The sequence below is a fragment of the Elephantulus edwardii genome, unplaced genomic scaffold (genome assembly GCF_000299155.1).
Source record: "Elephantulus edwardii isolate Elephantulus edwardi_28Jun2011 unplaced genomic scaffold, EleEdw1.0 scaffold00104, whole genome shotgun sequence".
Taxonomy (NCBI): Eukaryota; Metazoa; Chordata; class Mammalia; order Macroscelidea; family Macroscelididae; genus Elephantulus; species Elephantulus edwardii.
Genome location: NW_006399854.1, coordinates 10,366,409 through 10,379,058, shown reverse-complemented (window position 1 = coordinate 10,379,058; position 12,650 = coordinate 10,366,409).

The following is a 12,650-nucleotide window of genomic DNA, read 5'->3' as shown; positions in this document are numbered from 1 at the left end:
AGATTGATTCAGTGACTGGGGTAATCGGGATGGGTGTGTCAGGCAATGCGATTGGCACAGGACAGAGCAGGGTTTAGGGCTATTGTACATAGGGTCGCTATGAGTCGCAAACGACTCAATGGCACATAACAACAACATATATCTGAAAAGTGGAAAATGAGTAACGATTTCAGTACTTTTTGTTTGTTTGTTTTTAAGGATTTTCTGGATTTTTTTTTTTAAAGGATTTGAATAACCAGTTCAAATAAGAATCAGTGCCTTTGAATTGTGGTGTTGGCAAACAGTATTGAATATATCATGAGATTCCAAAAGAACAAACAAGTCTGTCATGAAGGAATTGCAACCAGGTGCTCCTTATAGGAAAAGATGGTGAAGCTTTGTTTCATGTTGTGGAATGTTGGGGAGGAAGGGAAGGCCTCTGGCCAGGAAGGATAGCCTATAAGCTCCAGATAAGTACAAGCCACTCAACGGTCTTTAATGTGGGGTAGAAAAGTTCCCCTGTGTTTGCCTGTACCGGCTTGAGAAAGCTCGCTACCTGGGAAGATGGCTGCCGCATCTGTTGAGCTGGGAGTGGTCTGCACAAGGCTGAGGTTCTCCTAAACAATCCACATGTCCCACGTCTCTAAGCCTACCCTACCCTGTCTTCCTGTGTATATAAGTGCACTGCAGATCCCAATAAAATTGAGCTGGATTGACTCTCTGATCCTATTCCGGTTTACCTCTGTTGTGCTTACCCCTATCAGGATGTCGCTGTAGGTTGCCGGTGAACAGATAGCGAAAGTCTCACTTTCTTTGGCTATATTTTTAGGATGAATTCATTCTTGGAGAGAGATATCATGCTACAAAAGGTAGAGGGCCCATGAAAGAGAGGAAGACCCTCCAAGAGGTGGATTGACTCAGTGACTACCTACAAAGAGCTTGAGCACAACAGAAGATCATGAGGATGGTGCAAGAAGAATTGGGCAAGGTTCAGGTATATTGTTCATAAGATCACTATGAGTTGGTAGTCCGCTCAATAGCACCTAAGACAACAAAACTTTCTAGAGAGTTTCCAACTAAGGACAAGCAAGGAGAAAACTTCAACAAAGCCTGCAAGTTTTCCTCAATTGGGGATACCAAGATGAGAATTCCATAGTGTTGAAGTAGCTAGAATCTATCCACTAGTTTATCAGAGAGGAGAAAGTTGGAGAGAGAAAGAAAAAAAGAGGCAAGAGGGGAGAGATATCTGGAGATTTGCAGGAATGCCTCTCCTCCTGCCATGCCTTCAACTGATTACTGACCCACAAATATATGTGAGGAAATTACCTGAGTCCAGCAAAGTTCACTCAGGGTTAGCAATAGTTCACATTCTCAAAACCTGAAAGGAAAAACTTTGTAACACAGTGGACACCAAATTGAGTAAGTACTCAGAAAGATATTGCCCCATCAACAAAAAACTGAACTTATTGCCATTGAGTCAATTCTTAACGCCTAAGAAACCTATCTATAGAACATAGTAGAACTGCTACATCAGGTTTCCAAGGCAGTATATAAATCTTTACAGAAGCTGAGTGCCACATCACCCCCACCCCAATTCCCTCATTAGTGGGCCAACTTAACCCTAGACGAAAGTCTTGCCTTTCAAAGATTAAATGAATGTTTTAAAAAGATTAGGTTTTCCGTGTAACTTAACCACATCCAGACTATTATTCAAAAATTAAAACTTTCTTTGAAAGTCTAGCACTCAACAACATAAAATTAATAATATCTGGCATCCAATAAACAATTACCAGACATGGAAGAACATAATCTTCAATGAAGAGAAAAATCAATCAATAGAAATAGACCCAGAAATAACACAGATAATAAAATTAATTGACACAGACTTTAAAATAGTTATAATTATTAGCAGTCTGAGATTATGGTTATCAACATCCAATTTATGTACATTGTTGGTTAGTTATGAACCAACTCCCATAAAATGTATTATTAAAATTTGAGATGCATACAGTGGTTCATCAGAGACAATGATATTGGCTCAGGATAGAGCAGAGTTTAGAGCTATTACACATATGATCATTATGAGTCACAGGCATATAACAAAAAACAACTACTACTCATAATAATAATCAGGCAATACTTCGTTATGCACAAAAAATTATTATTGTATTACTATAGAATGGATTAAACATTAGGCTGCTAATCAAGAGGTTGTACTTTCTCATTGATGGAAAAAGATATGGCTATTTGCTTCTAAAGATTCACTTCCTTGGAAACTTTATAGACCATCTATGTTGTTGCTGTTGTTCAATGTCATTGAGTTGATTCTGACTCATAGAGAGGCTATATATGCAGCAGAACAAAACACTGACTGGTGCTGAGCCATCTTTACAATCACTGCTGTGTTCAACCTATTGTTGTAGTCACTGTGTCACTCTTCTTTAAAGGTCTTCCCTTTTTTTGCTGATCTTCTATTTTACCAACCATGATACCTTTCTCCAGAGATTGGCCTCTCTGAATAACATGCTCAAAGTACGTGAGATGAAGACTTAATAGTCTTACCTACATAAGTATTCTAACTGTATTTATTTTCAACATAATTTGATGTAGTATTGATATACATCATAATCGACTTGAAAGCAGAAGGAAATATTAAAGATGTTTTAGGATATCTGTTGTTATGTGCTATCAAGTCGCCTGTAACTCTTAGTGACCCTATGTACAATAGCTCTGAACTCTGCCCTAGCGTGTGCCAGTTTCACTGACTCCAACACACCTACCCTTATTACCCCAGTTACGGTGTCAATCCATCTTAACCAGGGTTTTTATTTGTCTCTTGCACTATCCCTCCACCCTTCCAGGCATGATGTCCTTTTCTAAGAATTGGTGCTTCCTGGCCATGTGCCCAAAATATGTGAGACATAGCTTCAGAATCCTTATCTCTAAGGAGCAATATGGTTTCACATTCTGCAAGACAGACCTGTTTTTTCCTCTTGGCAGTCCATGGTATGTTCAAGAATCTTTTCCAACACCACAACTCAAAGGCATCAATTCTTCTGTCATCCTTAGTCATTGTCCAGCTTTCTGAACATAGTAGAACTGCTATATCAGGTTTCCAAGGCAGTATATAAATTTTTGCAGAAGCTGAAGACCCTGGTTTGGATCAGGTACACTTTAGTCTCTAGAGTGATTTCATTACTCTTTATCACTTTGGAGTTAGCTGACTTCCCTAATGCAGTTTGTCTTTTGATTTCATGAATGTTGGTGCCAAGAGTGTTGGTTGTGAAGCCAGGCAAGCTGTAATTGGCTAACAATCTCAATCTCTTCTCCATCTATCATGGTGCTGCCAACTGCCCCAGTGGTGAGAATCTTTCTTTTGTTTTGTTTTTTATTAATTATTTTTTTAAGAGAATCTTTGTTTTCTTGATGTTGAGCTTCAGTCCATATTGAACTACAGTCCTTGATCTTCTGCAGCAAATGCTTCAGGTCTTCCTCAGATTCAGCAAGCAAGATTATGACATCTACATATCACAGGTTGTTGATGAGTCTTCCTACAATCCTGATGCCACATTTCTTCTCATAAATCCCAGCCTCGCAAATAATCTGGAAGTGTTTTATTTAATTTTTTATGCATTATATACTATTTACTAGGACAAAGATTTGACTAAACTGTACTACCTGTTTCAACTTACATATATACAAGTCTGACTTAAAAATAGATTTAGAAACACAAGTCATTCATAATTCAGCAACTGCCTGTATGTTCTATATGCTCAAAAAAAGTATAAGGATTTTAAAGAGAGAAAAAGAAGTCACGCACAAAAAAAGTCTATATAGTCATGTTTCTTACAATGAGAAATATGGCACTTGAAATGAAAAATCAGATCTGCTAATGGAATTATACTTATTTGCTATTATTTTTAACTATCAATACCACAAATATAAAAGTATTATTTTTCATTGGATCAAAAAATAGCCCTTTTCTATAAGCATCTCAAAGGTATATTTAAGCCATTAATGTAGAATAGAACTTGCATGGCATAAATATTCTTGCTCCACTTGCTGTTATTATTTATAAAGGATATAATAGCACACAGCCTTTTCTATAAGTAAAAATGCTATGTGAAGCATAATTGCTATTCAGAAAAGTTTAGAGTCCAATGAAGAATGACAAATTGGGTTCTGTGACTTCATTTTTAAATTAAAATGGACCCTTAACAGGATCAGTGGTGGAAGTACTTCCTACAATTCATTGGTGAACTGCAGTTTAAAGGGTCTAACCTAGGAAATGTAGACAACAAGATGGTACAAAGCAAGTACAAAACAGAGGAAAGGAAAAAACAGAAAAAGAGAAAGAAACTCTTATGAAAAGTAGAACTGTAAAGACTATAGTTTACTAGTACACATGAATCTCCCTGACAGAGCCAGAGAAGAAGATAACATGAGAATGCAATTAAATTCAAGCAACAGTTATTGAGTGCCTGTTACCTGCAAGACACTGCACCAAATGAAGCACTATTCCTTTCCTCTAGAAGCACAAAATATAATACAAGAGATAGATGCACATACATAAATCACTGTATCCTAAGTCAGACCAGTAGCTGCAATAATGAAGACACAGCCACTGCTAAAAGGAATAGAGAGGAGGGAAATGATAACTGAATCTTGGGTAGGGAGAATGGGAGAGGGTGCAAAAGGTGACATTTGAGCTCTGACCTAAAAGAGAAAATTTCATTGTGTGATAGTGAAAGCATTCTTGTATGGACATTCTTCATTTAAATTCTGCCCCCTCCCCCATCATATTACTGTCCACTCTCTGCCTCTCTCTGCCCTGTTTTGTTCCTTGGCTTCCCTTGGTGGTTGTCTCACTTCTGGTGAGTTTGTTCATCGAAAGAGCTTTCCTGAAGATTAAAGAACAGAGAGAGGAATTGGGGTGTTTCTCACGTCAGCATTTGGTTCTGGCAGTGGGTACAATCCTCTCTGCCTATAACTCTTACTGGTGGACGCCTTTTACATGGTTCCAGCTCTCACTGAGCTAAGGAAATGGAATTTTATTCCCTTTTTCCTATGAACCTAGGGGAAGCAAGAGTACTTCCTTTCTAGTCTCGGTGCCTTGACTATTTTCATGCTTTTCCTTTACTCTGCCCTAAATCTTAGTAAGTGATCCCTTCATTTGAACCCTTGGGTTCTTTATCTTTTCTCTTCTTGCTGCTGAAATGGCAATTCACACTATTTCAACCTAGACAGAGAGAATAATATAAGCAAAGACAAGAACAAATGAAAATGCATGTCAGGATTGGGAAACCATGAATCATTCTGTCACGACTGCATCATGAGAAATTTCAAAAGGATAGAGGAGAATGGCTTTAGTGAATTGGGACCAGACTGTGAGAGTTTCACTAAGGAATCTCAACTTTATTCTTGTGCAAGAGAAACTCAGTGGCTGTTATTGAGTGGTTACAATCATATCTACCTATGTTACAGAAAGATACCTCTACTACTATGTGAAAAATGGAATGGAGAGAAGAAAGTCTGAAAGCAAAGAACTAGGTGAAAAGTCAAAACAATAAGGTTCTAAATCAGGACAGCATAAAATAGATAAATGGGACCTTCTATAAATCAAGTCCCTATGTACATCAAAAAACTTCTTCAATGGGGTAAAAAGGAAATCCACAGACTAGGAAAAAATATTTGTCAATGACATATCTGACAGGGACTCATGTCTAAAATTTATAGAATACTCCAGCACCTCAACCTCAAGATAAAAGCAAACAACCCAATCACAAAATGGGCACAAAATATTAATAGATACTTAACCAAAGAGGAAATTCAGATGGCCAATAAACACAGGATGACATGTTCAAAATCTGTGGCTATCAGAAAGATGCAAATCAAAACAACTGTGAGATATCATATCACCCCAACAATAGTTAAGCTCAACAAAAGTTAAGAGCAACAAATAACAAATTCTGGCAAGGGTGTGAGAGATTGGAACTTTTATTCACTGCTGATAATTTAAAATGAAACAACAATTATGGAAAGTGGTCTGGCTTTCTCAAAAAGTTGAAAATAGAAATACTATTTGACCCAGCTATCCCATTACTGAGAATATACTCTAAAGAAACCAGGGCTGTGACTCAAACAGAGATATGTACACTCATGTTTATTATTGCATTATTCACAATAGCAAAAAGGTAGAAGCAGCCCAAGTGCCTATCGACAAATAAATGGATAGAAAAACTATGATACATTCACACAATGGAATATTACACAGCACTGAAAAACAAAGAACTTACTCTCTAAAGAGCACTCTGGTTGCACTTCCACCAAGATAGACTTGTTTATTCTTTTGGCAGCCTACTTTGATGGCCTAGTGGCAAGAAGCTACACTGAAATCCTGAAGGCACACAGTTCAAATCCACCAGTTGCTGTGAGGGAAAAGAATGGGCAATCTCCTCCCTTGAGATTAACTGCCGCTGGAAACCCATTGGAGGGTCAGCTATGGGTAACTTCCAACTTAACGGTCCCACAGACACAAGCGTACTTGCACACTGCACGCAACACAAAATAAAGTAAGTACCCTTCCCCAACCCCACAATTCAAAGGCATAGGTTCTTCTTTGGTCTTCCTTATTCATTTCCAACTTTCACATCCATATGAAGCAATGGAAAACATCATAGCTTAGTTCAGGTACACCATTACCTTTAAACTGTCCTCAAACTGACTAGTTTATTTGTTTGACAGGGAGGAGAAAAGAGCCAGTAGTTTCAGAGGATAAAAAGACTGAGATCAAGTTTTGCCAGCTTTCACAATAATTCACATGGTTGACAAAGAATCAGGAAACATTAGCAAAGGGAAGAATAAAGATACCCAGGGGTCACTGGAAAAGCAGGACCACAGAAACTCACAGTAGGTGACACCAAGATTATCAGTGGAAGGAGAGTCAACTCAGGAGAAGAACTTCAAAACGGTCAGCTTAAAGTTGAGGATAGTTCAGAGAGTTCAAGATATTGTTTTCATAAGAAGATGGAAGGCATGAGTTACTGCTGAGAACAGAGGCGACAAAAGGAAAGAGAAAAGGAAAAGCAGATAACAGCTCCTGAGAAATTCCCATGTGCTACACACCATGCTGAAATCCCACCAAGTTAATTTCATTCAGTAATTAAATGTGCTTTTTGAAGGACAAATGTTATCGGACAGAATAAGAAGTAAAAATTAGGCCTGTTCTGCCTAATTTCAGCCATCTAGTCACCTTGCTCTCTGGTGCCATTACTAATTAATGGCCCTTTAAAGTTTGGCCTGCAATCTGTTTTAAGCTAAATGTTCATTTCTAGCTGAATAGAAAAGATTTCAGTTATGATAATATTTCCTTAGTTTAGTTTAAAGGAATGAGCCATAGAAGATCATTTAAGAAGGAGGAAAAGTATATTACTAAGAATGCCCCATTAGTGAGGACAAAGAGAGATGGGGCTTCAAAAGGGTGTTGTTTAATGATCCAAGTTAATGACATCCAATAAATATTTAGAGAGTAGATTTAACCTGAATATTTTCAAGTTCTTCTTTCAAATGTAAAAGGCATAACTTCAGATTACAAATTTATCAAGAGCTAGAACTATGCTCTTTCAAGATGTTAGGGCAATTGTTTGGAGGCAGTAGATATCAAATGAAGATTGAGCTATGTATTTGAGAGCTAGATAATGAATAAGGATGACAGAAGAAGAACTGATGCCTTTGAGTTGTGGTTCTGGAAAAGAGTATTGACTATCCCATGAATTGCCAAAAGAAGAAACAGTTATGTCTTGAAAAAGTACAGCCAGAATGCTCCTTGGAGGCAAGAATGGCACACATCTCACATACTCTTGGGCATGTTGCTAAGAAGAGGCTATTCCTTGGAAAGGGACATCCTGCTTGGAAAGGAGGAGGGTCAATGTAAGAGAGGTCAAACTTCAATGAGATAGACACAGTGTCTGTAGCAATGGGCTCAAGTCTTTCAGAGATGATGAGATTGGCTCAGAATAGGACAGAGTTCATAGAGTCACTATGAGTTATGTTCGACTCAAAGGCACCTAACAACAACAACAACAACATTTTACCATACCCTCCATTATGTATGCCATGTTGTACAGGCAAGTAGGTTAGACAGCCTCCAGGTTTACAGAGGGCAAAGAGGAGGCTCTAACTTCAAAATGTATGGCACTGAGTGTCCTTGTATCTAGGAAACATTTGCCAAAACTGAGGTCAATAAAGTCAAAAGTAGCTGAGTTTAAATAAGTAAATTAAGTTGAAGAGTTGGAGTTACTACAAAAAGGAGACATATTCTGGCCAACCTACCTGAATCAGCCAAGGAGGGCAGAGAATAGATGATTCTGCAATCTTCAGACCAAAAAATTCAAGTGGACTGAAGGTAAAGTGACATTTGCAGAAGTCTAGTAAAGTTAAGATGAACTTAGGATAGCTCCAATACCCAGATTGCCTACTGAATCACCGAACATCATTTCCAAAGCCCCTATTTGACTTCCTGCCATAGGCTGCTGAGTCTCAAAGACTATTTCTAATTGCTGTTGAATTAGTCCAACTTATGGAGATTCCATGTGTGTCAGAGCAGAATTGTGTTTCACAGGGTTTAATGGATGGCTTTTTGGAAGTAGATTGCCTGGTTGTTCAAGGTTCCACTAACTGGACTTGAACCCCCAACTTCTTGGTTAGCAGCCAAGAGCATTAACCATACGTATTGTCTAGAGACTACTTTAAAAGACTACCTCACTCTCTCTTATACCATTTATTATTAATATCCAACCTACTTTAAAAATCAGATCTGACACAATCAAGTCTTCATCTCTTAAACTTAGGACAGCATGCAGCTTTTACATTTCATGGGGACTAGTTAATTTGTTTGTGTTTTTTTTTTTAAAGCTTTATACTGGTTTACATAGAAAGTTCATAAAATTCATATACATTACTTTTTACATCAGATCCCCCTTTCCTTTACCCATCCCTCCCTCCACGCATCAAATTGTGTGACGCTATGATTAAGCCCCCCCACCCTGCTTGGATCCTCATACTCATTCTACAATAATGGTCTTATACAGTATTTGTCCTTATGAGACTGAGTTCATTCACTTAGCATAATACTCTCCAGAATATCCCATTTTAAGTAGCAATTTGCAAAATCATTGTTCCTGCATGCTGCATAGTATTCCACTTTGTGAACATACAATAATTTCTCAACCCATTCCATTGTGGTTGGACATTTGGGCTGATTCCATGTTCCTGCTATGGTGAATAATGCTGCTATGAATGCGTACATGTCTCTGTGTCCAGGTTCTCATTTTCTCAGGGTATATTCCAAGCAGTGGAATAGCTGAGTCATATGGAATTTCTCTGTTCAGCTTTTTGAGGAAATGCCAAACTGCCCTCTAAAGTGGTTGTAACATTTTACAATACCACCAACAATGTGTAAGAGTTTCTATCTCTCCACATCCTCTCCAACATTTATTACTGGCTGCCCAGCTAAACTTGGCTACTGCTGCTTGGGTAAGATGGTAACTCATTGTGGTTTTGATTTGCTTCTCTCTAATTGCCAGGGATTTAGAACATTTCTTCATGTGTTTGTTGACCATCCAAACGTCCTCCTCTCTCTTTTTCCCATTATGTAATTGAGTGATCAGTCTTTTTCTTCTGAAGGCCCTGTAGGATTCTGTAAACTTTCGTGAAGAGACCCTTTGGAGACTAGTTTATATTGCTCACCAGAGTGGTCTCCAATCGAGGCACATTGCCTTCTTTCTGTAAGAGGTAGTGGACACTTGCTATTCATTGAATATTTGAACTTGGCTTACATAACTTTGCTTTCTAGTGTTTCTATATGTTATTTTTATTTGTTTAACAGCTTCTTTGTAAATATACTTAAAGTACAACTGTATTAGGCAATGGATAAGGATGACAGAAGAAGAATCAAGGCCTTCAAATTGTGGTATTGGAGAAGGGTATTGAATATTCTCATGAACTACTAAAACAACAAACAAGTCTGCCTTGGTGGAAGTGCTATCAATGTGCTTTTTCAGACAAGTTTTCAAGAGGGGTCAGTCCTTGGAAAAAGACATCATGCTGGAGAAGGTAAAGGGTCCGAGAAAGAGGAGACCATCCACAAAATGAAATGAAACAGCGGTTGCAACAATGGACTCGAGCATGTCAGAGATGGTGGAGATGGCACAAAATAGGGCAAAGTTCATATTTGTTGTTCACAGGGTCACTGTAATTCATGTTGTTGTTGTTATTGTTGTTGTTGATTGCCACTGAGTCGAGCACGACCCATAGCGACACTATGAATAGAAGACCGGAAGCCTTTCTCTAACTACCATTGTTTGTCCAAGTTCATAGAGTTTCCGGAGGCAAGTGGATTAGGAAATGGATGCCACTCCTGCTTCCAAACCTGTCTTAAACTGGTAGCTCCACCAAACACTGTCCACTGTAACAGCACAAGGTTCAGCATCACAGCAAACCCAGATTACCTCAGTGCAGCAAATTGACAGAAGAGTGCTGTACCACTTAGAAGTTATAGATGACTCAATAGTGCCTAACAACAACAACTTTCTTTTTTAATTTTTTTATGCCATAAGGAAGAGTCACTGGGCAGAACTCAGAGACATTTTTCTAACCCTCCAGTAGACCTGTTTGCCTGTAGTCACAAATATGTTCTAACACAGTTATGCTGAGAGAATATTAAGCTAAAACTCCAGGGCATTCTGTCCTATGATTCCTAAGTAAACAGCTTTCAAGTAAAATTATTATGGCCAGAAGACCTTCAGGGGTGATATCACCTGATATTTATTTAAAATGTTTCTTTAGTGGAGCTCCTGTTATTTGTCTCCATCTGAGGCAGGTAGGTATAAGGCAAACATTTTCATTTCATCTCCATTCTAAAAGGTCAAAATGATGACAAAATAAAAACTAGAACCCAACTCTTTCACCTTATCTCTAATTTCATCCCACTTAACCTTGATCTAGGAGTTCTCTGTTCCAGGTGGCTGAGATTATGGAAGATTGGCTTGAAACAAAACATCTTCTCACTCTCTTCCTTAGCAGATTGCATTCAAGATTATTCCAGTTCTGGAAAGTGACTCCTAAACTGTACTAACAGGGATAGCAAACGTTGTTTTACATGGGACCTTACGGGTAGATCCATTACAAAGTGCTTTGCAACTTAAGAGCTATAGAATTACAGAGCAGCACCACTGAATTAAATAATAAGTAACAGATGATACCAATAATTAGCTTAATTTATGGTCTAGCGGAACTGTCACAATGAGGAAGCCGCCCTCCGCCTCTCATCTCCCTGTCTTTTCTCCTTCCTCCCTCCTCCCTGGGCAAAAGCAACCAAGCAAAGTGCTGAGATTGGCATATTAGTCACCCTGAAGTCAAGTCACTGCTTCTTTGACACTGTGACTTTATGACCTTATTTTTTTTCAAGAATTTTCCAACCTTTTTAGAGTTGCATCACTCCCTCATTGCTTAATTTCACAACTGCTTCTCTTTTCTAAAGCAGCATGATGTCACGCACTTAGTGGGAGGTGGCACTAGGAAAGATTCAAATCTCTTGAGGTTCTGCAATATCCTTAGAAAGACTCCTTTTGTTGTCATTATTAGGCACGCTGGAGCTGATTTTTCAACTCATAACTACTCCGTGTGACAGAGAATTGCCTTTACAGAGTTTTCTAGACTGTAATCTTCATAAGGAAACATTTTCCTTTTCTTAAAGGCAAGGATGATGTAACTTTGTCTCACATACTTTGGACATGTTGTCAGATGGGGCCCGTCCTTCGAAAACGACTTCCTGCTGGGCAAGGTGGAGGCTCAGCGAAGGAGGAAACACCCTCAATAAGATGGATTGACACAGTGACTCGAACAATGGGCTTGAGAATATCAGCAATCATGAGGCTGGAGCTATTCATAAGGTTCCTCTGAGGTGTAGTTGACTCGATGGCACCTAATAACAAGTCTCTTTTTATTATTTTTAAAAAATTTTTTTGTTGTTAATACTTCAACAAAAGTTTACAAGAAACTTGGATTTCCGTTCACTTATTGTGGCACATTTTCCTCCCTACCCCTACACCCTCAGTGCACTTATGGTTAAGTATTATTTGCATGACAACAGTCCAGAATAAGAGGTGCATAGCAAAGTGGACTGAGAGGGCAGGGAGTAACGAGGGAGGAAATTGTGCAACAATGAAAGAATCTTTTTAAAGAGAAAAAAACAACACAGTCTTTACAAGAGTAGATCACCAGGTCTTTCCTTCTGAGTGAATTTGAACCATCAATCTTGTGATTAGCAGCAGAACACTTCCCTGTTATGCTGCCTAGATGCGTTTAGAAAAGTTGTGCTTAATATAAAATGAACATGGCAATTATTGCTCTATGTAGTAACCTTTTAAAGAAGGTTCTTCTCGCCAATTAAACCAAGAGAATAAAAATCAAACGCATCAGCAAGATCATGCCAGAGACATACGGCAGGAATTAGAAATGACTATTTTTTGAGTATCTGTCTAAGGTAGTCTTCCTTGGATATGTCTGACCTCATTAGTAATTAAAAATAATTCAACTGTTCCTACATAAACCTGATCTAAAAACCGTTGCAGTTCGGATTTTATATTGAATACCTATTTTATCACAATTGT